Source organism: Schistocerca americana, chromosome 2, assembly GCF_021461395.2.
Source record: "Schistocerca americana isolate TAMUIC-IGC-003095 chromosome 2, iqSchAmer2.1, whole genome shotgun sequence".
Taxonomy (NCBI): domain Eukaryota; kingdom Metazoa; phylum Arthropoda; class Insecta; order Orthoptera; family Acrididae; genus Schistocerca; species Schistocerca americana.
This window is the reverse complement of record NC_060120.1, coordinates 734,670,656-734,694,519: the sequence shown is the minus strand read 5'-3', so window position 1 is coordinate 734,694,519 and position 23,864 is coordinate 734,670,656. Positions and strand designations below refer to the sequence as shown.

The 23,864-nt window shown below is 39.3% G+C and overlaps 1 protein-coding gene across 1 annotated transcript in view; it reads right to left on the bottom strand.

Annotated features, from left to right (window-relative positions):
• LOC124594994 (GRIP and coiled-coil domain-containing protein 2) overlaps positions 1-23,864 on the bottom strand; it is a 282,633-nt gene that overhangs the window by 187,631 nt on the left and 71,138 nt on the right. The window lies entirely within an intron of this gene.

Genomic DNA, 23,864 nt, shown 5'->3' with positions numbered 1-23,864 from the left:
ACTCATTGTACAATGGTAAGTAGGATACTGAAAAAGTCACAAGACTGTGAAAAAGTTTCTGATTCTACATGCAAAGATGTTCACAGAAAACATACAACTGCTATACACATATATTGATCAGTATTTTCAGCAAACAATATTTCCTGCTCATACAAAATTCAACGAACTATGTACTTCTTACATAAAGAAGTAGAAAAATAACAGATTACAGCACAAATCACGAAACACAATTTTCTCTTCAATCTAAACCTTAACAAACAATAGCAATCACAGTCATCTACACAAATGGCAGTATAAAGGATGTTGAAGATGATATCATGTGGATCTTCTTAAGGATCAACAAAAATTTGATTTACGTCTGGTACTTCTTTTATATATTATGCTGCATAAAAAAAATTAAAGAAAATGTACCGTAAAATAATACTAAAGTCAAAATCAGTTTCTATACAGCACATCTGTGCTGTTGATGCCAACACAAGTCACAAAAAACAGCTAGTGTGAGTCTATAAGCATGTTAGCAAAAGAAATCTGTATGTAGGAGATCTGTTCAAAAAATTCCAGAAAATTCATAATTTCACACCAATGGTGTGTTGAGTGAAATACTGTTGGCATTCCTGCACACACCTGTGTTTAATGTGTAACTGCCGGAGTTTGATTTTTGAATGACTTAGTTATTGTTCACTGCTGCATTGAGTAGAATGTTGTGTCGCACAGTTTGCGAATTTCAAGATGGCAGAGTTAGAAGAGCAATGCGCCTGCATTAAATTTTGTGTAAAACTCAAGAAAGCCTTTACAGAGACACACCAAATGATGCAGGAAGCCTACAGTGATGAGTGCTTAAGCCATACTTGGTGGTACAAATGGTTCACAAGGTTTAAAATGGCCAGGTGAAGTTAAAGATGACACTCGTTCAGGACGCCCTTTGATGTCTACCAAGAAAGGACGTCCTTTGCTATCTACCGAGAACACTCATCTCAGGAACATAAACAAAACTGTGCGTGCCAATCAAAGACTGACTGTCTGAGAGATTGCAACATTTCAGTTGGATCATGCCATGCAATCCTGACACAGTATTTTGGAATGCATTGTGTTCTAACAAATTCATCCCATGGCTCACAAGTCAAAGACCAGAAAGACTTCTGTGAAGAGCTTTTGGATCACACAAATGAAAACGAGATCTCACTTAAGAGAATCATAACTGGTGATGAGATGGATCTACAATTATGATGTTGAGATCAAGGTTCGATCATCACGAGTCGGCAAAAATTCTTCAAAACCATAAAGAGCTCATCCCAAAATCAAAAAGAGCACATTATGTCAGGTCAAATGTCAAAGCCATGCTGATAGTTTTCTTTAATTTTGAAGGATTAGCTCATCATGAATTCGTGCTACAGGGACAAATCGTTAATCAATGATACTACCGGAACATGTTGTGATGCCTGTAAGAAACTGTGAGAAGGAAGCGGCCTGACATGTGGTGAGACAATTCATGGTGCTTGCATCACGATAATGCATCTGCACATTCATCCCTTTTGGTGTGTGACTATCGTAAAATAAATAAATAAATAAAAAACCGAAATCACAGTGCTCCCTCATCCTCTTGCAGACGGCGCTTGATGCTTCCAGAAGTGGAAATGGTGTTGGGGGCAGTCTATCATTTGTAGAGGAGAGTATTTCGAAGGACACCGTGCACAATAAGTAAAAGGTAAGTGCAGAAAAATTTTGTGGGCAAAGTTCCAGTATATTTTGAACAGACCTCGTGTGGATGGTATATGCTGCACAGGGAGATGAGGGTAAAGGTTGAAATTACAGTACACTTGCTCATTAAAGCAGAAACACGTGAATATATATGTCATAATAGTAGTGTCAAAGTACAGATTAATTATTTCCTTTCATGTTCTAGCAAGAAAAGATCACACTTACAAAATCACAATTGAGTCAGTGAGATTTTGGGGGTAAACAGTGTAATTTTTGGCAAATATGAAAGAAAGCTGCTTATCTTTTAAGTGAACAGTCAAAAAAAAAAAAACTGATGACATGGTTTTATTGTAACACTGTACAAATTCCATACAGGTAACAGTGGGAAAGATGTTGGAACATTTTCCTTGTTGAACACAACTGAATGAACCTGTTAAACAAAAAAATTATGAATACAGAATCGCGATAGTGTGTGTTCAAATTAATTAGCACGAAGTTTACAAGGAACATAAGTTTTATTTTTTATGTCCTTAGGTCCCCCTGTGTGTGTGTGTGTGTTAAAATCCTAATTAGCATGTGATTCTGGTTTTGTCTGGGTAGCTGTAACTAAGTAAATGTAGCTCTTTGATTTCAGGAGACTGTTGACAAAATAATTATGTAGAAAGATGCACATCTCATCTGGCTTCTTCTTCTTTTTACTATTTCTTCACAGTATGTATAAAATGATGCTTTCTGGTGTCCTAGACTACACACACTAAATGGGAAGTACTAAAACTTTCATGGATGAACATTTTCTGCATAGGTACGCAAGGAAGTTGTAAGCTGCATAAAAATGAATGCAAGTCCTGCTACATCTGTTTTAATTCTGCACATTTCTGATATTAGTTTCTTGTATAATTTACAAGCCCTTTTTGTTTGTAACATTAAATCTGTTACTGCACCACTTTTTGCATTGTCATTTAGTGCAAAAGATTAATTTTTGTTTTCAAATCTCTTAGATTGAGTACATACCTACATGTTGTCTTCCAGGTCTATATTTGTACTTGTCTCGAGATAGTTTGAAAAGTATTCATATTTAATTTCACTTTCCAGTTTCAGACATTCTTCCAAGAGGCATATTATTCATCTGTAAGAGGGTCAATCAGCTTCCAAATACAGAATGGGGATGGAAATATACGGAGCAGTTTTCTCTGAATATGATTCAATGTGAGCATCAAGTTATTATTCTCTCTTTCAAAATTCACTTATTATGCGTATTGACTGGCTGAATTCCTTCGGCTTACAGGTTTAACAGGTTTTTAAGACATAGAACTTCTTTACTTCAAATGGTACATAGGCTTAAAAGTGGCTTGCGATGCGTGATCCGATCCCTTAGTGGCAAAGTGTGTCCAGCTACTAATGAGCTGCATGGGTTCGGGGCTTGAAGACTGATTATTATTAAAACAGTTACACATGTACCTTGCTCATTCTTTGACCTTCCACTATAAAGTGTGTATATGTCCGATCATTTTGATCATCTGTAAACTTCACAGTACACATGTTCATACAGCCACAATCAGGCTCCGACCACTTTTGTTCCATTAAGCTGCCAGTTATTACGACGAACTTTTCTCCTTTTTGCACTGCTTATTTTATTCTGTCATATTTCCATTTCCTTTATTTTCTTAACAATGCTTTCACATTATGATTCTGACATTATACATGGTAACAGCGTTAACTGATTCTGCACAATATAACAGACACTAATTTATCATTTCAAAACAAAAACCTCTACTCTAAAAACATAGATAAATATGAACACTACAGTGCAAACAATAATACAAAGCACAGAACACTGTTGGGACATTGGATCATTTTGTGGCTACTGAGACAAAAAAAGGAAGATATTCCAAGAACACATCCCCCCCCCCCCCCCTCACTCTTCACTACTATGGGCCAACAAAACACATTGGAAAATTAAGTATCTCAGTTTATTTTAATCAAAATGTGGAATTTCTCCCTTATTAATCTCACTGATTCAGTTACAGTAAAGAATATTGTTACATTTCATCCTGGATTTTCCACTGTTTGAAAAATAACCATACAATGATGTTATTTACTGAACTGACACATATCCAAGAACAAGAAACAAGATGAAAATCAATTGATCCACTTTCCATACTATTCTCAATGGGGGAGTCCTCTCATACTATAACACAAAACAAATAGACTGCTCAAAATGCTACAGAACTGTAGCATGTAACAGAGTCCATATGCTGCCGTAAGTTTCATCAAAATCAATCAACTCATTGTCCTGGGTGAGTAATTACTACAGATGTGTTCTTGTATCCTGCCAGGGAATGTCACGTGTGACATTTGATGCCAAATTAATGAGACAAACATCACAAATTTGAGTACTTAACAACATGTTTGAATGACTGTGAGCAATAAGTGCTAAAAGTAGAGGGCAAAAGAGGAATGCAGACAGTAGAAATGACATTTCTGAGATAAGACCTACAAATAACCAGAAAACAGAGAATGAGAAAAGTTGTCATACATTTGGAGCTTGGAAGAAAAGATTGTACGTTGCAGGAAGGAATGGTGGAGACAGGCAGTGAGTACATCCATTACAAGAATACCTAAAATAATACACATATCAATGAAAATTATCAATTTTTGAAAATATAATATACACTGAAGCACCAAAGAAACTGGTACAGACATGCGTGTTTAAATACAGATATAGGTGAGCATGCAGAATATGGCACTGCGGTCAGCAATGCCTAAATAAGACATAATGTGTCTGGCACAGTTGTTAGATTGGTTACTGCTGCTACAATGGCAGGTTACCAAGATTTAAGCGAGTCTGAACATGGTGTTATAGTCTGCACACAAGCGATGGGACACAGCATCTCTGGATAGTGTTTAAGTGGGTACTTTCCCATATGACCATTTCACGAGTGTACCATAAATATCAGGAATCTGGTAAAAAAAATCTCAACGACACTGCTGCGACCAGAAAAGATTCTGCAAGAACCGGACCAACAACAACTGAAGAGAATCGTTCAGTGTGACAGAAGTGCAACCCTTCTATAAATTGCTACAGATTTAAATGCTGGGCCACCAACAACTGTCAGCATCTGAAACACTCAACAAAACATCATCAATATGGGGTTTCAGAGCCAAAGCCCACTCATGTACCCTTAATAACTGCATGACACAAAGCGTTACACCTCACCTGGGCCCATCAACACCGACATTGGACTTTTGATGATTGAAAACATGTTGCCTAGTCGGACAAGTCTTGTTTCAAATTGTATCGAGCTGATGGATATGTACAGATATGGAGACAACCTCATGAATCCATGGACCCTGCATGTCAAAAGGGGATTGTTCAAGCTGGTGGGGCGTGTGCAGTTGGAGTGATATGAGACCCCTGATTCGTCACTCTGACAGGTGACACGCACATCTGATCACCTGCATCTACCATGTCCATTGTGCATTCTGGGGGAATTGGGGACAATTCCAGCAGGACAATGTGACACTCCACACATTCAGAATTGCACAGAGTGTCTCCAGAAACACTCTCTGGAGTTTTAACACTTCCGCTGGGCACCAAACTCCCCAGATATGAACATTATTAAGCATATTTGGGATGCCTTGCAACATGCTGTTCACAAGAGATCTCCACTCCCTTATATGCTTACGGATTTATGGACCGCCCTGCAGGATTCATGGTATCAATTCCCTCTGGCACTACTTCAGATATTAGTCAAGTCCATGCCAAGTCGTGTTGTAGTCCTTCTGCGTGCTCACGAGGTTCCTACACGATATTAGGCAAGCGTACAGGTTCTTTGGCTCTTCAGTGTATAATTGGACTGATTAAAAAAAAATCTACAGCCAAGCAGAGAAGGAGAAAACAGACTATTTTATGGAAAATTGCAAGCTTTAGGAGCCAGTGGTTCTTTCTTCTAGCAGAGGGTTTGAAAGTGAAGGAAGAAGGATGAAGGAGAAGGACTGGCGAGGTTTAGGAAATGGAGAGAATAACAGAAAAGTCACCCAGAACCCTGGGAGACTTACTGGATGAGATGAGAAGGAAAGACGGATTGTTGGGGACTACAACAGACAAGATTTGAAAACCTAACTTAAAGGTAATAAGCAGGACAGAGATTACTAACAAAACATCATGCAAGAGTAATAAGAGCAGAAAGCTAAGTGCACTATATGTGGTAGGCAAGCAATATGGGGGCAGGGGAGAACAGACAGGTCAGACAATAAAAATGTATAAAACTAAAAGGGATTCAAGAGAAAGAATAGGTACAGAGAGGAAATGAGGAGACCAAAAAAATTAACATTCCAGATGGCAAGTGTGATGAAACACCCACTGAGATTAGGACTGTCTTGTTGTACAGCATGCTACGCAAAACGACAGCATGTGTTGCCAGTATACACACGCTGTCAATGGCAAATCATCCTAATAAATAAAGTCCCTAATACTGGCCATACTAAAATTATAAATCCGAAAATATGTTTGTCTGCTACCTTTCCACAACCAAACCACTGAACCGATTCTGATGAAATTTGGTTTGCAGATAGCTTGAAGACTGAAGAAGAAAGCAGGCCACTTTAGAAAAGTGTGTACGACAAGATATTAATTGATTTGTAGAATATAACATGAAATAGGAAAAATATTTACTCTACAAAAAGCTATTTACTTTTGAACTTTATCATATTTGTAGAAATTCTTTCATTGGTTGATATTTTCTACGTAATACAATTCAACGTAATGAATACAACAATACTTACGCAGTCTTCAACATGTTAATCTATACTAACATTATACATGTGAAAGTAACTCAGTTACATTTTCATGATGCAACTGCTGAACCGGTTTGGAAGTAGCAGCAACAGTAATCTATACTAATAATTAACATGTAAAACTATAAATTTTGTCAGTTTGAATGTGCTCCTCCAAATCTACTAGACAAATTTTCATGGGGTTTTCATATGCAAATTGCAACAACTTGGGATACTGTATATGCTTTATTTCATCAAAATTGAATCACAGAAAAAAACATATAATTATCTAAAGTTTTATCCAAAACTGTCATATCTGCCTGTTTGAACACACTAACCTCTTTCATGGGGTTTTTGCAGATAACTTGGGCATAGCTTGGAGCATTTTATAAGTTTTATTTCATCGAAATCATCTCACAGAAAAAAATACCATACTTGAAAGTTTTATTCGTACTAAAATTACAAAAGCACTAGTAGCTCTGTGTCTGTTATGTTTTCACAACTAACCTGCTGAACTGATTTAGATGAAATCTGGTATTGAGATACCTTGACACATGAAGAGGAAATGTGTAGTGCAAGATACTTATTGATTTGAAGAGTATTACACTGTAGGAAGGTTCCAAGTAACACACAAAAATACAAACACGTAAAGGACAGGTCGGCACATGGCAGGAGTAAAGTAAATCAGTCACTCAATTGAGATGCGAATTTCTACCATGTCAGGCATGGCACAGTAGAAATGACGAGGTCGGAGAAATCGCTGCCTCGTTCCAGTGCTCACCGCATGATATCTGCACTTATGATATCCCCACTTATAGTCTGCACAGAAGTGTGATGCAAAAACATGGTATCCTTGGTGATTGCGTGCCAGCCTTAAAGAAGGCACAGCGGTTACAAACACATAAAGGACAGGTCCAGGGATGGCTTGAGTAACACAAACGGCCCACGGTTCAAAAATATAAATTAATCTCAGTTTCAAAAATATAAATCATTCACTCACTCGAGATGGCAGAGATCTGAGGGCAGGTGACATTGTACAATAGGTTAATTATTCACCATTACTCATTGTAAGAAATCTACTGACATACATGTGCAGCCAAGGGTAATAGCTGGTAATATAATAATAAATAAAAACTGATCAAACACCTGCATCCTTGAAGCCACAAGAGATGGTAAAGTCTAATTATGATTAAAAAAGGAGCAGGAGGAAGGAGACGAGGAAGAAACATTCAATTAGTTGTATGTGGCTTCGAAGTAGGGCCCATTTGAAAGAATGGTAAAGTCGACTTATTGATTAAAAAATAAGGAGGAGGAGGAAGAAGAAACATTCAGTTAGCTGTATACGGCTTCAAAGTAGGATCCATTTGAATCCATACATGCCTGTAACCATTACTTCATCTACTCAAAACAATTCTGAAAAACTACTGAGCAGTAAATTCTGTGCTTTCAGCAGAACACAAAAATGCTTCTGCTGATCAATACATTTCAGCTTTCAACTAGATGCACCATGTCAGTCCTGCATGGTTCTCTTATCATATACTCAACTTCCATTAGGTCGTTATTACTGTCTGAAACCAGAAAGGATTGCTCACTGTTTCTGTGTTTCAAATGCTAGAGCCAAACAGGCCAATTTCATGAGCAAAACAAAGGTGGTTCCACTAAGACATATCACTTGTTTTTGCCAGTTTAGGTAGGTGATGATGTCTACAGCTGACAAAAGTATTTTAATGATACGCAATCTCCTTGCGCGACTCCTCTTTTGGGTCTGAATTTTGCCCCATCCCGATGAAGTCTAATTCAGGCAGTGGCACTGATGTATATATTCAGCAGTACATTAATCTAGGGTTGAATAGGTGCCTTCATTTTTAAGAGCTGTTAGTACTGATTTGATCGAAAACAGTCAAAAGTGCTCTCAAAATCTGTGAATCCCAGACAAATAGACAATTCATACGCACTGAATGAGCTTTAAGATTGGGTTCAGTTGAAAGCAATGAGTAGATGGACAGCAAAATGAAAACTAAACATAAGAGTAAACAAGGTCTGGGCTGTTTGTGACAAACCAAATGCGGTTTGATAGCAATGGGAAGAACTTAGGTGCCTATGACTTGCAGGACATTTGGAGGGCATGAATATGAATGCCACCTTCCACCCTGAGGGTCTCTGATTCCCATAAGGGGATACGCAGCTGTTTATCTGTCATCATTACGGCTGAGACGATGTAGCTGCCCACCACCTGCTCCTGAGGGCAGACTGTTACTGGTGGCTGTCTTCCCTGTGTGCAGACTGTGACAGAATCATGGCTAGCCCGGTCACTATCCCTAGAAGCTGCAAGCAGCCACATACAGTGCGGGCACAGCTCTGTGCAATTATGACAGGTCACCAGCCTTCTGATGTTACAGAGCTCAGTTGGTGCCACTGTCAGCAGCAAGCCCACGCTGACCAGCACATACCACAGCGAGCGACATCCAACTGCCCTACCAGCACTAGCCAACTGAACATTGATATCTCAACTTCTGTATTTTGTGGACAATACATATTTGTAGATCTCACAACAAACTTGACCCTTGTCAAAAATTTACATTTTTCAGGAGATTGAAAAACATTCTAAATAGTTGTATGACATCTTGCCGTAAATTATATTTTGAAGGTGTATTCTTGGGAATTAAATCATTCTTATGACACTGTACTAACTTACCTTTCAGTGCAGCTAGTATTTTTTTTTTTTTTTTTTTTCAGCCCCTCTGAGATAGGCTGTTTTTGTCAGAAAATCAGGCTGGGAGTATGAAGGAATGACTCAATAGGTACATTAATTACAGCTTTTAAACCTCATAACATACTAATTTTTTACAGAACAAAAGATTACGTTACATCAAAGATACATAGAATCGATCGAATAAGTGCTCAATGGTCCTCTCCATTACTGTCATGAGATTCAATCATATCCAAGTTCCAGCCCATCTTCTTCCCCTCCACAGGCAATCAATGCTTTGAAAAAGTTTTGGCTATCACTAACCAAATAAGGAAAAAGTGCCTCAAGATCTTGCAGTTTCAACTTCTTTATTTTGGGTACATTGTTGTAAACTGACTGAAGGTTAACTTACATGGAGGCTTCATATTTTTCTGAAGTGCAACTATATGCCAAGGTCATGTGTAGCTGTCCCACACAAAAATGTAACTCTTGGATGTCTCAATTTTATACATGCTTGGACCTTTCAATTTACCTGCCCCCCCCCCCCCTCTCCCCACCAACACACATATACAGATGGTTTGAAGAAGTGGTCAGTGGGCAACAGTTTCTTTCATGTTGAATATCATTGACTGTCTACTTTGTAGATGTGGAAAGATGTAGGACATTTTGGAGAAGAGGTAATGACTATGTCCCAATCGCCAGGTACTTTAATGACCTGATTTTGTTTCTTACATGAAATTAAGGAGAAATCTTTATCACTGGGCAAAGAAGAATTATCTCTCATGGGAAAGATGTAAGCTATTCTGTGGACTTTTTCAGGCTGTGCATACAATATACAGAAAATACATTGTGTCAAAATGTTTATTCTGACCACTACTCTCTGAAATGAAAACTAAATCTCTCTCCAAATGGCACCTACTTTTCAAATAATGAAACAATAAAAAGGTCACTGCATTAATGCCGCTTGGCAGGAACACTTTTGACGATGTAATTCATATGTTCATTGTCTATCAGCTTCTTTTTGTTTATTGCAATTATTATTATTATTCTTGGCATTTCTGCTTTTTAGGCCACTGAGCAAGATCTTTGGAAGTTATTATAGAATCACAGACATTGAAGTGTCAAAATAATCCAACTAGTAAAACGAAGGTGACAATGAACATTGAGGTTGCGTTCTCAACTGATTTCACACAAAAATAGCCCTTGTTAAATGACAAAAGGCTGTTTTTCCAAGAAATTATTTTGAAAAAAGCTGTTTTTGTAGAACTATCACATTTTTGAGCTGCAATAACTCAGGACAAGGGGCATTTCTGCCACATCTGATTAGAACAAATCATGAGACTTTGAGATGGCTACTAGATTGTGCTGGAATTGCGAAGACGAGAAAAACTGACAAGGGTTGTTTTTATTAAGAAGTTTTGACTGGATGTTTTAATATTGTCTCAATAACACCTTCACATGCCACACAGGTATCTACCATCTCAGCCAGTGATATCCACACTCCTGGGTGGTGCTTTTTTGTCCTCTTGACTTCGAACCACCACATATTGTAGTGTCCACCTAGGCGGCCACTACATCTGGCATCAAAGATGTTCCAGTTAGAAGGTATTGGACAACAGAGGTCTACTCGACCTCTGCACTGCAACTGCATCCTCACCTAACAGTCCAGCAAATGAGCGAACCTTTGGTTAGCCTCTTATTTTGTGTGTTACAGTGATATACACTAAGCAAGAAGTTCACCCAAATATTAAAGCGACTGTTCATGAAGTCACAGGAGCCTGCCGACCTACCACAATTATTTGTAACAGGAGTTGTACTTACCACCCGGTAGATGCCACTATTGTAATTTACCTGGGTATGAGTTGCCATTTATGAAGGCATTGCCAGTTACATGTCACACTTGCAGAAGGGTTGGCCATGAAGTAGAGTAGTGTTCTGAATCTCATTGGGCCACAATAGGAAATAAAGGTTATTCTTGCAGTAAATATGGCTGTACACTTGCAATAGTTTTTCATCACAATTTGTGTATTTGCCTGACGAGAGGCTACACAAATGCCAGAAACATTTGGCAGTGACACATGAAACAACTGAGCTTTCAAAGAGGCAAGTAGCCACGTTGTTAGACAGTAATAATAAGCTGCTACAAACTAATGCTTGTTATTATGACAGGCAGTCACTGTAAAAGACAATAGTGGCCATGTACAATCTGAGTCAGTTGAGGCAAGAGTTCAGGAATGTCAATTAAAGATATGAACACTTATGTCAAAATGGGTATCACATATTTGTAATATGGTGCAACATGTCACAAGCTGTACAGTTTGGGCGGAAGGACATGGAAGTTCCAGCATGGCACTTTGCTGATGTGACACTGTGTCTTCCACCTGCTTATAAATCCTCACTGGCTACTGGCGAAGCAAGGCTTCACTACATTTAACAGCACAAAACTTCCTTAGCTTTGATTGACTAAAATTCATAAGAGAGAAGCTACCTTCTGTCAGCAGGAATCCAGAGGTGAGGTCTGGTGCCGTCCATCAGGGAGTGTGGGCAACAGGAGCTGGTCGAGTCGGTGATGGTTCTCATCAATTTGGAGAATAGTCATGGAAAATATTGTTTATTATGAGTCTAGTAGTGGGGGCCACAGTGGACAGTAATATTGGTGGTGGCTTTCATCAATTGTTGTAAAATAGTGTTAATTGTCCATCAAAGAGAACATCGGGCGATGGACAAAGTAAACAGTGGTGATGGTGATATAAACGGCCAATTGTTATGGATAATCCATAAGCATGTCATAATCGGATGTGAATGTGATGGTTAAAATCGCTGCCACGAAGAATAACTTTTGACTAAAGTATTGCCAAAGACGGCCTTATAACTAATGATTTTATTGCTATGAAGTGTGGTTACGCATTACTGTGGTAAGGTACCAGGAAGTGATACGTGTGGGTACAATCTGATAACACGGTTATAATTTTGATTGGACACAGCGCTATATACAAGACTTACAGGCCATAATGAAAAACAAATGGTGTGCTCTTTACTTCAGATTATTTCCTCATTTTCCTAAAATTTTAACCTAACAACACTACAACTCCTCAACAAAGCCATGGCCTGACTCTATCGTCTGCTGCAAGAGGGACATCTTTAGAAGATAGGGAACAGGAGTTTTCTAGAGGATTTTTATGAGGTGTGACAGATTTGCACCTCTCCAACTACAACCCTTGTATGTACAACTTGTATGTCACAGACACCGGGACATGTCTTGGTAACACAAGGTGACTGATGTAATGTTTATACATTTACTATTGATTTGAAGGCCACTACTGAATTAAGTAATTGGTGAGATGAGACATGCATGCATAATGTTAAATTACAATTGCTTGGTGACGTAAAATCATATGCCATGTACCACAGAGGATAAAATAAAGCACAGATATTTGAATAGTTAGGTAATGGACTCTACCAGCAGGAGTGCACACAAAATACTGAGGTTTTCTTAGGAAACAGCTTAATGATTTGTCACAAAAGCGCAGAGAGTCATCAGAAGGATTTTCAGGCAGGATTGGAAAAGTTAACACACAAACCTATGAACTAATGCAACATGCAGAAGCAGACAAAGTTATCCTGAAAGAGGCAGCAAATGGTTGTGTTTTTGTGGGAACTTCCTGCTGACATACGAAAAGGGTCAGGATGGAAAAGTCGAGTGATTTAGCTGCTGGTTGGTTGGTTGGTTTAAAAAGAGACCAAAGGGACCAAACTGCGTGGTCATCAGTTCCTTTAGCTGCTGCTATAACGATTGCCACACAACTTGAAATTGACATCGCTGCCTGAGGACAAAATGACCGGAATGTGCATTCCTCTGAGGTGAAATGTTATAGATGTGGGTGTACAAACCAATATAAAAAGCAACGCAGCCGACCTCAATGTCACAAATGTGGGAAGTAGGGTGACGGGCATGTCACTGTTGAAGTAAGAAACACGACAAAAATCAAATGATGGTGTGGCACTGTTCACCAGGAGGCCATATCCAGGGAAGTTCAGCCACTGTGCCGCAAGTCTTGTTTCAGGTGACGCTAAATTAAAAGATAGTGAGGACAACCCAACACACAGTCAACAAACAGAGAAAATCTCCAAACTGGCGGGAATCGAACCCATGCCCACTGCATGGTAGGCAAACACACTACCACTTAGCTAAGCAGGTGGACAGGAATACAATAAGATGACACCTGGACAAACATTAGTGAAATGACAAGGGGAACACCTCAACCATCGGACAACTTTCCCAGTAAAACAAAATATACTAAGAACATACGCAGTGACTGAATGCTTCTTGTTGGGCATAGTAAGTGGAATAGAATGTAAGTTTTTAGTGGATGCAGGAGTTGTGTGTTACCCATCAGTCTTTGCCTCTTACGTTGAAAGAGACTGATCTCTCCAAGTTACAGGTTATATGGGCTAGGTGACAATAACGTGATATCATTGTGGACAACGCTGCACAGTTTTAGCACTGGCACAAGAAGATTTCAGCAGCATATGGAAATACTGCTACATGCCAGCAGAGGTACTGTGTAATCCTAGAACTTGATTTTCTGTATAAGCATCACACAAAAATTGACCATTCACGGTATGGAATTGAACTCAGTTCCTCTGGGCATAGCAACTGTCAGTGCTAAATCATTGCAAGGTGGTACCATATAAACTGCAGACACATACACCAAAGCTCAATCTGCATGATAAAGTACTGCAGGGTACAGGAAGATTACCCTGAGCAAGTGTGGTTACTAACTTGGCAAGCGAAGTATTGTGTGTGTTAGTTACATGTTTCAGAGATCATGTAGATGATTCTTTCATTGAAATGATGTGAAATGAGTCACTTTGCAGGCTACGTAAAAATGAGTAGTGTTGACATTAATGAACAATTATTATTTTTAGTCCTACTCATGCAACTACATTTTTTCCTTGGCTAACAGTTTTTAAGTAGAAATTTGTCAATGGAACTGAAGAAGTCGTTCAGGAGAAATGATTTTAAATTAATTTTAAATCTTGCTTCACTACCTGTCAGACATTTTATATTACTGGGCAAATGACCAAAATTTTTGTTGCTGCATACTGCACTCCTCTTTGAGACACTGACAGCTTTAACAGTGGATAATAAAGCTTATTTGTTCCTCTAGTGTTGTGAGGGATTTACATCACTGCCCTTCTCAAATTGTAACAGATTATTAATAATAAATTTCATTAGCTAATATATGTACAGTGACAGCACAGCTTAAATGCCTAGCTCCTTGAAGAGGTACCTATATGATGTCCTCGGCTGAACTTCACATATTATTCTTATAGCTTGCTTTTGTGCAATCGGTGCTTTCTTTCTAAGTGGCAAGTTATCCCAGAAAATTACTCTCTACAATGTTACTCAATGGAAATATGCACAATATGTCAGGAGATTGATGTGTTTGTTTCCATGATCAGCAGTTACATGAAGAGCAAAAGTAATCAAACTTAGTTGTTTTGAGAAGCTCAGTAATATGCTTCTTCAGTCCAAGTTTTCATCAATACATACACCCAAAAATTTGAAGTATTCTACCCTACTTACTGATTCCTGCTCATGTGCTACATCAATTGTTGGTATGGCTCTATTCGTTGTATGGAAATGAATGTATGGCGTTTTTTCAAAATTTAGGAAGAGTCCATTTTCAGAGAACCACTTAATAATTCTTTGGAAAATATAATTTGCAAACTCTTCTGTTGCTTCTCTCTAATGGGATTTATTACAATACTAGTATCATCTGCAAAGAGAACCAATCTTGCATGTTGAATGTTAAGTGGAAGGTCATTCACATATACACTGAAGAGCCAAGGAAACTGGTACACCTGCCTAATATCGTGTAGGGCCCCAGCAAGCACACATTAAGTGCCGCAACACGACGTGGCATGGTCGCGATTAATGTCTGAAGTAGTGCTGAAGGGAACTGACACCATTAGTCCTAAAGGGCGGTCCATAAATCCATAAGAGTACGAGGGGATGGAGATCTCTTCTGAACAGCACGTTGCAAGGCATCCCAGATATGCTCAATAATGTTCATGTCTGGGGAGTTTGGTGGGCAGCCGAAGTGTTTAAACTCAGAAGAGTGTCGCTGGAGCCACTCTGTAGCAATCCTGGACTTTTGGGTGTCGCACTGTCCTGCTGGAGTTCGCCAAGTCCGTCAAAATGCGCAATGAACATGAATGGATGCAGGTGATCAGACAGGATGCTTAATGCTTACGTACATGTCACCTGTCAGTGTCGTGTTGCTGACGGTGAAATTTTATCAAACTGTCACGAACCTCTGCTTGCATTCTCTGGTGGAAGCCCCCGAGAAAATGCAGGGAACATGCAGATGTAGTGAAGAACAGAGAGTTCTTGGAGAAAGCAGGTGTACTCTTCTGAAGAGCACGTTGCAAGGCATCCCAGATATGCTCAATAACGTTCATGTCTGGGGAGATTGGTTGCCAGCGAAAGTGTTCAAACTCAGAAGAGTGTTCCTGGAGCCACTCTGTAGCAATTCTGGATATGTGGGATGTCGCACTGTCCTGCTGGAATTGCACAAGTCCGACAGAATGCACAATGGACATGAATGGATGAAGGTGATCAGACAGGATACTTATGTATGTGTCATCTATCAGAATCATATCTAGACATATCGGGGATCGCATGTCACTTTAACTGCACATGCCCCACACCATTACAAAGCCTCCACCAGCTTGAACAGTCCCCTGTTGACATGCAGGGTCCATGGATTCATGAGGTTGTCTCCATACCCCTACACGTCCATCCACTCAACACAATTTGAAGCAAGACTCGTCCGACCAGGCAACATTTTTCCAGTCATCAACAGTCCAATGTCGGTGTGAACAGGACCATGTGAGGTGTAAAGCTTTGTGTCGTGCAGTAATCAAGGGTACACAAGTGGGTCTTCGGCTCCGAAAGCCTATATTGGTGATGTTTCGTTGAATGGTTCACATGCTGACACTTGTCGCCCAGCACTGGAATCTGCAGCAATTTGCAGAAGGGTTGCACTTCTGTCCGTTGAACAATTTTCTTCTGTCATCATTCTTGCAGGATCTTTTTACAACTGCAGCGATGTCGGACATTTGATGTTTTGCCAGATTCCTGATATTCATGAACACGTGTGAAATGGTCATAGGGGGGAAACCCCATTTCATCGCTACCTCAGACATGCTGTGTCCTATCACTCATGGACTGACTATAACACAATGTTCAAATGCACTTAAATCTTGATAACCTGCCATTTTAGCATTAGTAACTAATCTAACAACTGCGTCAGACACTTGTTGTCTTATATAGGTGTTGCTGAGCACAGTGCCATATTCTGCCTGTTCACATATCTCTGTATTTGAATATGCGTGCCTATACCAGTTTCTTTGGCACTCCAGTGTATTTTTTCCAATTATCTCATTCTAATATTTATTTGTATCCACAAAATTGCACAAGTAAACATCTTTATTGTACAACTTTGTGTACTGATGTAAGGAATAAAACCTCTTCGGGGGACACCACCTTAAAGCAGCACTGTCCGTGCGGGATGGGGAGGTTTGTGTGTTCGTGTGAAGCTGAGGGCTATACTGGCTGTGGGAACCTACAGTCAGTAAGGTCTCGGCTGATGGACCAGACAAAGTGTGTCCCACAACGACCTGCCATCCCACATCCATTCCTTGTCCTTTCCCAACTCCTCAATACCCAACCCAAGGCAAGATGTGATCCGTGCCGAGGGGTGCATAGCACACGAGAAGATGTGTCATGAACGGAGCCTAAAGGATACCGGGCGACCTCCCTGAGTAGTTAGCCTTGCACCATGTGGGGTTTCTGTGGTGTGGATCGATAACATCCCCAACTCTTGTGGAACCAAAATGGACACGGAAAAAAAAAACAGCAATACTGAGGGGCAAGTTGGGACCACAGACACCCAAACATCGGGGCTGGAACCGATGGAAAACATTCCCTCATCTGAACAGGGGGACAGACCTGTTCAAGAAGTGGGCATGGTTGCTAAGAAGTTGGACCAGATTTAGAGCAAAGACTTGTCTGGGGCTCAGAGGAGGAAACTATTTATTTATTTATTTATCCTTTGACAAAGTACACTGTATGGGTCAAGATATATTTTCATTTCATGCATCGACAGGTACATAGTTTTTACTGTCTACTGTTTAACAAAAATATAATTTATTACAAATTTATTCTAGGGATATTTCATATTAAATTAGATTTTGTACAATTTTTCTTTTGATACAATAATGGTATTGAAATTGTTTTGAACTGTAGTGCACATAAATTCATTAACACTGTAATAACAGTTTTCTATTAGAACATGTTTGAGACATTTTTTGAAAATATTTTTATTGTTTATTTCTCTCAAGAATGGAGGGAGTTTTTCAAGGGCTTTTGCTCCAGCGTATGATGGCTTTTTATTATTTTTTTTTTATTTTGTTGTGTTGTGTGTAGGCTCATGGAAGAGGTTCCGTTTTCTTGTGTCATGGTTGTGTTGTGTGTTCTTATCTCTAGTATCGGCAGAATATTTGAATTTTGTCCAACAGTGGAGTTCGTATAGGTATATGCTGGGTAATGTTAGTATTTTGAGGGCTTTAAGTGCTGGTTTACATGTATCTTTCCATTTAAGGCTGGCTATCATTCTTATGGCTCTTTTATGTAATTTAAATACTTTATTGATGTTTGTTTTCGGGGTACCTCCCCACAAAATTATGCCATAACTTAATGTCGTATGAATTAATGCATAGTATATTGTTTTCATAATGCCTGTATCCTTTAGGTAGCTAAGTTTGTGCAACACATATAGGTTTGCGTTGAGTTTCCCCCTTATATATTCTACATGCTTATCCCAGTTTACATTTTCATTGATAATTGTCCCATGCATGCATTGATATCTTCACTGTGAAAGTTTCGAAGTCTGAAGTTTACACAAAGTGTTTTAGTAATATTGTTGTGCAGTTTTAATTCAGTAAATCTTTGGATAGCATTATTTACTTCTACACTGGCTTTTGTTTCTAGTTTTTCTGTGTCTTTATCCGTGAACAGAAGAGTTGTGTCATCTGCATGGGTAACTATACTATCATTCTAATCATATTTGGGATGTGATTTGTGTATAGAATGAAGAGTATTGGGGCAAGAATGGAGCCTTGTGGCACAGAGAAGTGTAAAATTGTTGCTTTAGATCTTATTTTTTCATCAGCAGTTTTTGTAATTTCAGTATATTGGCTCCTGTTTGTCAGGTATGAGAGAATCCAGTCTCCTGCATTTCCTCTTGTGTCATATACTCCTAATATTCTACTAAAGTTTTGTGGTCTACACAGTTGAATGCCTTTGTTAGATCAATAAATATTCCTACACATTTATTTTTAGAGTCCAAGTATGACATTTTCTGAGATCTATTACTGCATCTATGGTGCATTTATCTTTCTGGAAGCCAAACTGATTCTTGTTGATTATTTCATATTTCATCAGAAAAGCAATGAGTCTCTGTGCATAAGCTCGTTCAAATATTTTTGATATGACTAGTAACAGAGCTGTAGGCCTGTAATTTTCTGGATTGTATTCATTCCTCTTTTTAAGTATTAGTTTTATCTATGCTATCTTTAAGCACTTTAGAAAAGTTCCTTCCAGGAATGATGAACTGATTAGTTGTGTAAGAGGTTTCTTGAGTTCCTGCATACAGTGTTTAATTTCTATACTTGATATTCCATCAGTTCCACATGACTTTGTCTTAGGTTTTTCATTATATTTAGTGTTTCTTCTTCTGTCACTGGGGAAAGTGCCATTGTTTTTCCCTGGGGATTAATAAATGTTTTCCAGGTTTTATTGTATTTTTTATTATTTTTTTTTTTTCTTTCAGTTTTTGGCCTACTGTGGCAAAATAGTCATTGAAGAGATTTATGATTTTATTATGTTCAGTTACAGTTTTTTGCTGACCGTGAACTGTATTTTGCTGTGTTCCTGTGAGTTGGAGGGTTTGTGATTTGTATTTATAATAGACCAGCAAGCCTTGCTTTTATTATCAGCGCTATTTATGTACTTTTTTGCTTCTAGTCGGTTGGCTGCTTCCAGGACTTTAGCATACATTCTTTTATATTTTCTGTAGTACTCTTTCAAGTTTTCATCAATGCTATGTGCATCATTTTTATCATGTTCCTAGAGACCAAAATGCCTTTTGTTATCCATTTTTTGTTTATATTTGTGGTTTTGGCTTTAGTTTTTATTACTGGGCATGAGATGATAGGAAAGTGTGTCAATAAAATGAGTCACTTTATGATCCAGTGATGGAGAGTCTTTTTCCAGTATTTCCCGTCCTTATTTTTCAAGTTTTATCCTAAGGGCTGTTAAGTTTTGTTCATTTAAGCTTCTTTTCTCCCATATTTTTGTGTTTTCATTTGTGGTGATATGTTATGGGTTAGTATGGAAGCTCCACCACCCTTACTATTCCTCCTGCATGAACTAGCTGTTACATTGTAATTTGCAACAGTAAGATTTAGAATTTCATGCTCCTTTAGACCATATTCCGTCAGAGCTAGAATGTCAGGAGTTTCTTCATTTAGCATTATTTCTAATTGGGTTACCTTATTTTTTATGTATTGTATATTCTGGTGCATTATTTTTATAACTGAATATCCTGATTCTATGTTTGTTTCTGTCCTATATTCTTTTTTGTTATCGTTGTTTTTTGTGGATATCAGATTTCGTGATTTTTCACCCCCACTATACAATGTTAGTTTCCCTTGTTTCTAATGATTTTACAAACATCTGCATACATTCTGCTGAGTGTTACCGAACATAATCTATTTAATTCTTAGAGAACAAAAGCTAAAGAAAGAAAAAGAGTGGCTTCCTAAACAAAAGTAGAAGGAACTAAAGGGCTTGAGCCCAAGACTCTCCAAGAAAAGACTATCCAAGGGCGAATGGGGTGTACAAACCCCTTCTACATCGAGGGCAGGCAGTAAAAGAAGAAGGGGGAAACTAAGATTCCCATTTCTCAGAATAAGCCTATCCAGAAAAAGCCGAGGCAAGAAATAGGGAAACAAACTTATAGTACTGCAGCCCTGGTTTTTAGGATGGCGGTTATCCAGCAAGCCTACGTGCAGATGGCTCTCTTTGAGAAGACTGGGGGAAAGGGGGGGGGGGGGGGGGGGGGGGGACACTGGTCCAGGACCCAAATTCAGGAGAGTCTATCTGGATCATGGTGCTTTTACCTTTGTCTGTGAGGGGTGGGTACAGTGGAATGGCTTAAGGAAAAGGTGCCCCTAATATTTGGAAAGATCTTTGATGTGCAGCAACATGTACGCTGCATATTTTCGTGTTACGAAGGTATAAATTCGAATTCCGCCAAACACCTCAAGTTACTTTCCGAAGCATTGAAATCGAGATTACAACGCACTTTTGTAAGCCAGTCACAGCTCATGGCACGTGACCTCGCCAGCTGATGACAGCATTTGACACGTGATGTAATCAGCCAATAGCAAGATCACTCTTAAGCAGCGTGAACACACAAATAAGAAAAGTTAATGGCTTAAATTAATATACATATTGTTACTACATGAAAAGCAAAGCTTTCACATAAAATATTGGTCTCTAAGATTAATAAGCTGCAAGATAAGCTAAGCTTCCACATATAATGTTGATCTCTTTTGCGCGTCATACATCACATAAATGTGCCAGTAAAATTTTTAATAACGATGTAAATGTCTGATCTTCTGGGCTCGAAATTCTTCAGATGATTATCCCCAAAGAGCTGATTTTTAAATGAGAGTCGAATGCTCTGTGATTAAGAAATTCGTCGTATATTCTCGCACATAGTTTATCTTGCATAAAAGGAAATTTACTTTGAAAGTAACGCTTTGCAAACAATACTCGCAATATTTTTCCATGACCTATTAGAAATAGGTTTGTTTCAGCAGTTGCCAGAGAGCACTAGATAACAGGCGTCACTGCACTTGCGCAGCTATGATGACGCAGGAAGCCCGCATGTTCGTATGTGTGAAACATTAAAAGATCTTGCATTAAAACGAATTTAATGTAAACAGCTGTCACGTCACGCTCATTGGAGGCAATTTGTCGTTTAGAAGCATTGCATAGTTTTCCTAAAGACTTTGACACACTTTGCTGTTGGCAGATGCTTGTATGAGCACTTTCTTTTGTTGTTGTATATGGCGCATTTCCTTTGCGACTTAGTTTTATTTTCGTTTTTTTCTCTTGTTCATGTTTTGTTGCTGCAGTATTTTTCTGCAGAAGTGGGATACACTAATATTCTTTGTTAGAGTATTGGTTCTTACCAGTCAAAATCACAAAAATTTAACTGAAAACTAAAACAATGAAAAATTCCCAGGTTTTTCCCGGTTTTCTCCCAGATGAAAAAATTCCTGGGTTTTTCCCGGATCTCCCAGTTGTCCCGGGTCGTATACACCCTGGGAGATTGATGGAAGCCTGTGAACAACAGGGCAACCAACTATTGGCTGGATGCAACACTAATATCCACAACTTCATGTCGTTTTTGGAAACCCAGAATCTACTCTGTAGGAATCAACATGGATTCCGGAAACAGCGATCGTGTGAGACCCAACTCGCTTTATTTGTTCATGAGACCCAGAAAATATTAGATACAGGCTCCCAGGTAGATGCTATTTTCCTTGACTTCCGGAAGGCGTTCGATACAGTTCCACACTGTTGCCTGATAAACAAAGTAAGAGCCTACGGAATATCAGACCAGCTGTGTGGCTGGATTGAACAGTTTTTAGCAAACGGAACACAGCATATTGTTATCAATGGAGAGACGTCTACAGACGTTAAAGTAACCTCTGGCGTGCCACAGGGGAGTGTTATGGGACCACTGCTTTTCACAATATATATATAAATGACCTAGTAGATAGTGTTGGAAGTTCCATGCGGCTTTTCGCGGATGATGCTGTAGTATACGGAGAAGTTGCAGCATTTGAAAATTGCAGTGAAATGCAGGAAGATCTGCAGCAGATAGGCACTTGGTGCAGGGAGTGGCAACTGACCCTTAACATAGACAAATGTAATGTATTGCGAATACATAGAAAGGACCCTTTATTGTATGATTATATGATAGCGGAACAAACACTGGTAGCAGTTACTTCTGTAAAATATCTGGGAGTATGCGTACGGAACGATTTGAAGTGGAATGATCGTATAAAATTAATTGTTGGTAAAGCAGGTACCAGGTTGAGAGTCATTGGGAGAGTCCTTAGAAAATGTAGTCCATCAACAAAGGAGGTGGCTTACAAAACACTCGTTCGACCTATACTTGAGTATTGCTCATCAGTGTGGGATCCGTACCAGATCGGGTTGACGGAGGAGATAGAGAAGATCCAAAGAAGAGCGGCGCGTCTCGTCACAGGGTTATTTGGTAACCGTGATAGCGTTACGGAGATGTTTAGCAAACTCAAGTGGCAGACTCTGCAAGAGAGGCGCTCTGCATTGCGGTGTAGCTTGCTCACCAGGTTTCGAGAGGGTGCATTTCTGTATGAGGTATCGAATATATTGCTTCCCCCTACTTATACCTCCCGAGGAGATCACGAATCTAAAATTAGAGAGATTCGAGCGCGCACGGAGGCTTTCCAACAGTCGTTCTTCCTGCGAACCATACGCGACTGGAACAGAAAAGGGAGGTAATGACAGTGGCACGTAAAGTGCCCTCTGCCACACACCGTTGGGTGGCTTGCGGAGTATAAATGTAGATGTAGATGTAGAACTTAAGTGTGGGCCAGCACTGAAACCAACAATAGAGGTGAGAACCTTCAAGACTTTCTTCTAGCTAATAACTTAGAGATCCTCAATAGGGACAAGGAATTTACATTTAGGAATATAAGAAGGAAATAGGTAAATGACATAACCTTCAGTTCCACTTTGATGGGTAGTTATGACAAACAATGGCATGTGGCTTCAGAGCCATGCTCATTAGAACACTTGTATATTACGTTCGAGGTTGAAATGGTCATTACAGAGACCATATCCTATAGGAATCCCAGGAAAATGGACTGGGAGGCATATACGAGGGACCTCGACTCAGGCCTATTGGAAGTCAGTACTTCAATAAGGAATCCAGTAGAGTTTGAGGAGGTAGCAGAGGCAGTGACCTCTGCAATCATTACCTCATACCATGACAACTGCTCAACCACCAAGAACTGCACGAATAGGAATGTATCTTGGTGCAACAACAACCTGGAATCACATAGGAAACAGGTACGAAGACTGTTTAACCTTGCGAGAAGGACAGGACAATAGGCATAATATTGGGAGGCCCTTGTCAAATACAATCTTGCATTTAAGCAAGCAAAGCAGGCGACCTGGAAGGCATTCTGTGAGGAGGTAGAGGGTACAGCTGTTCAGGCCAGACTTCACAAAATCCTCACTAGGATACCAACTAATCCAGGAGAAACTTTAAGGAAAGAGAATGGTGAGTATACAAGGACAACACATGAAATGCTGGAACTACTCCTCAAGACTCATTTTCCTCAATGTACTCTGACAGGCAACACAGACCAGGAGATCCCTGTGAGATATTGGTATTCAGGTATTCAAAGGGAGAACTGGGAATCTGCCAGAGAATGTGTTGACCACAGCAATATTCAATGGGTGGTGGGAACATTCCAACCGTTCAAGTCACCTGGCCCAGATGGA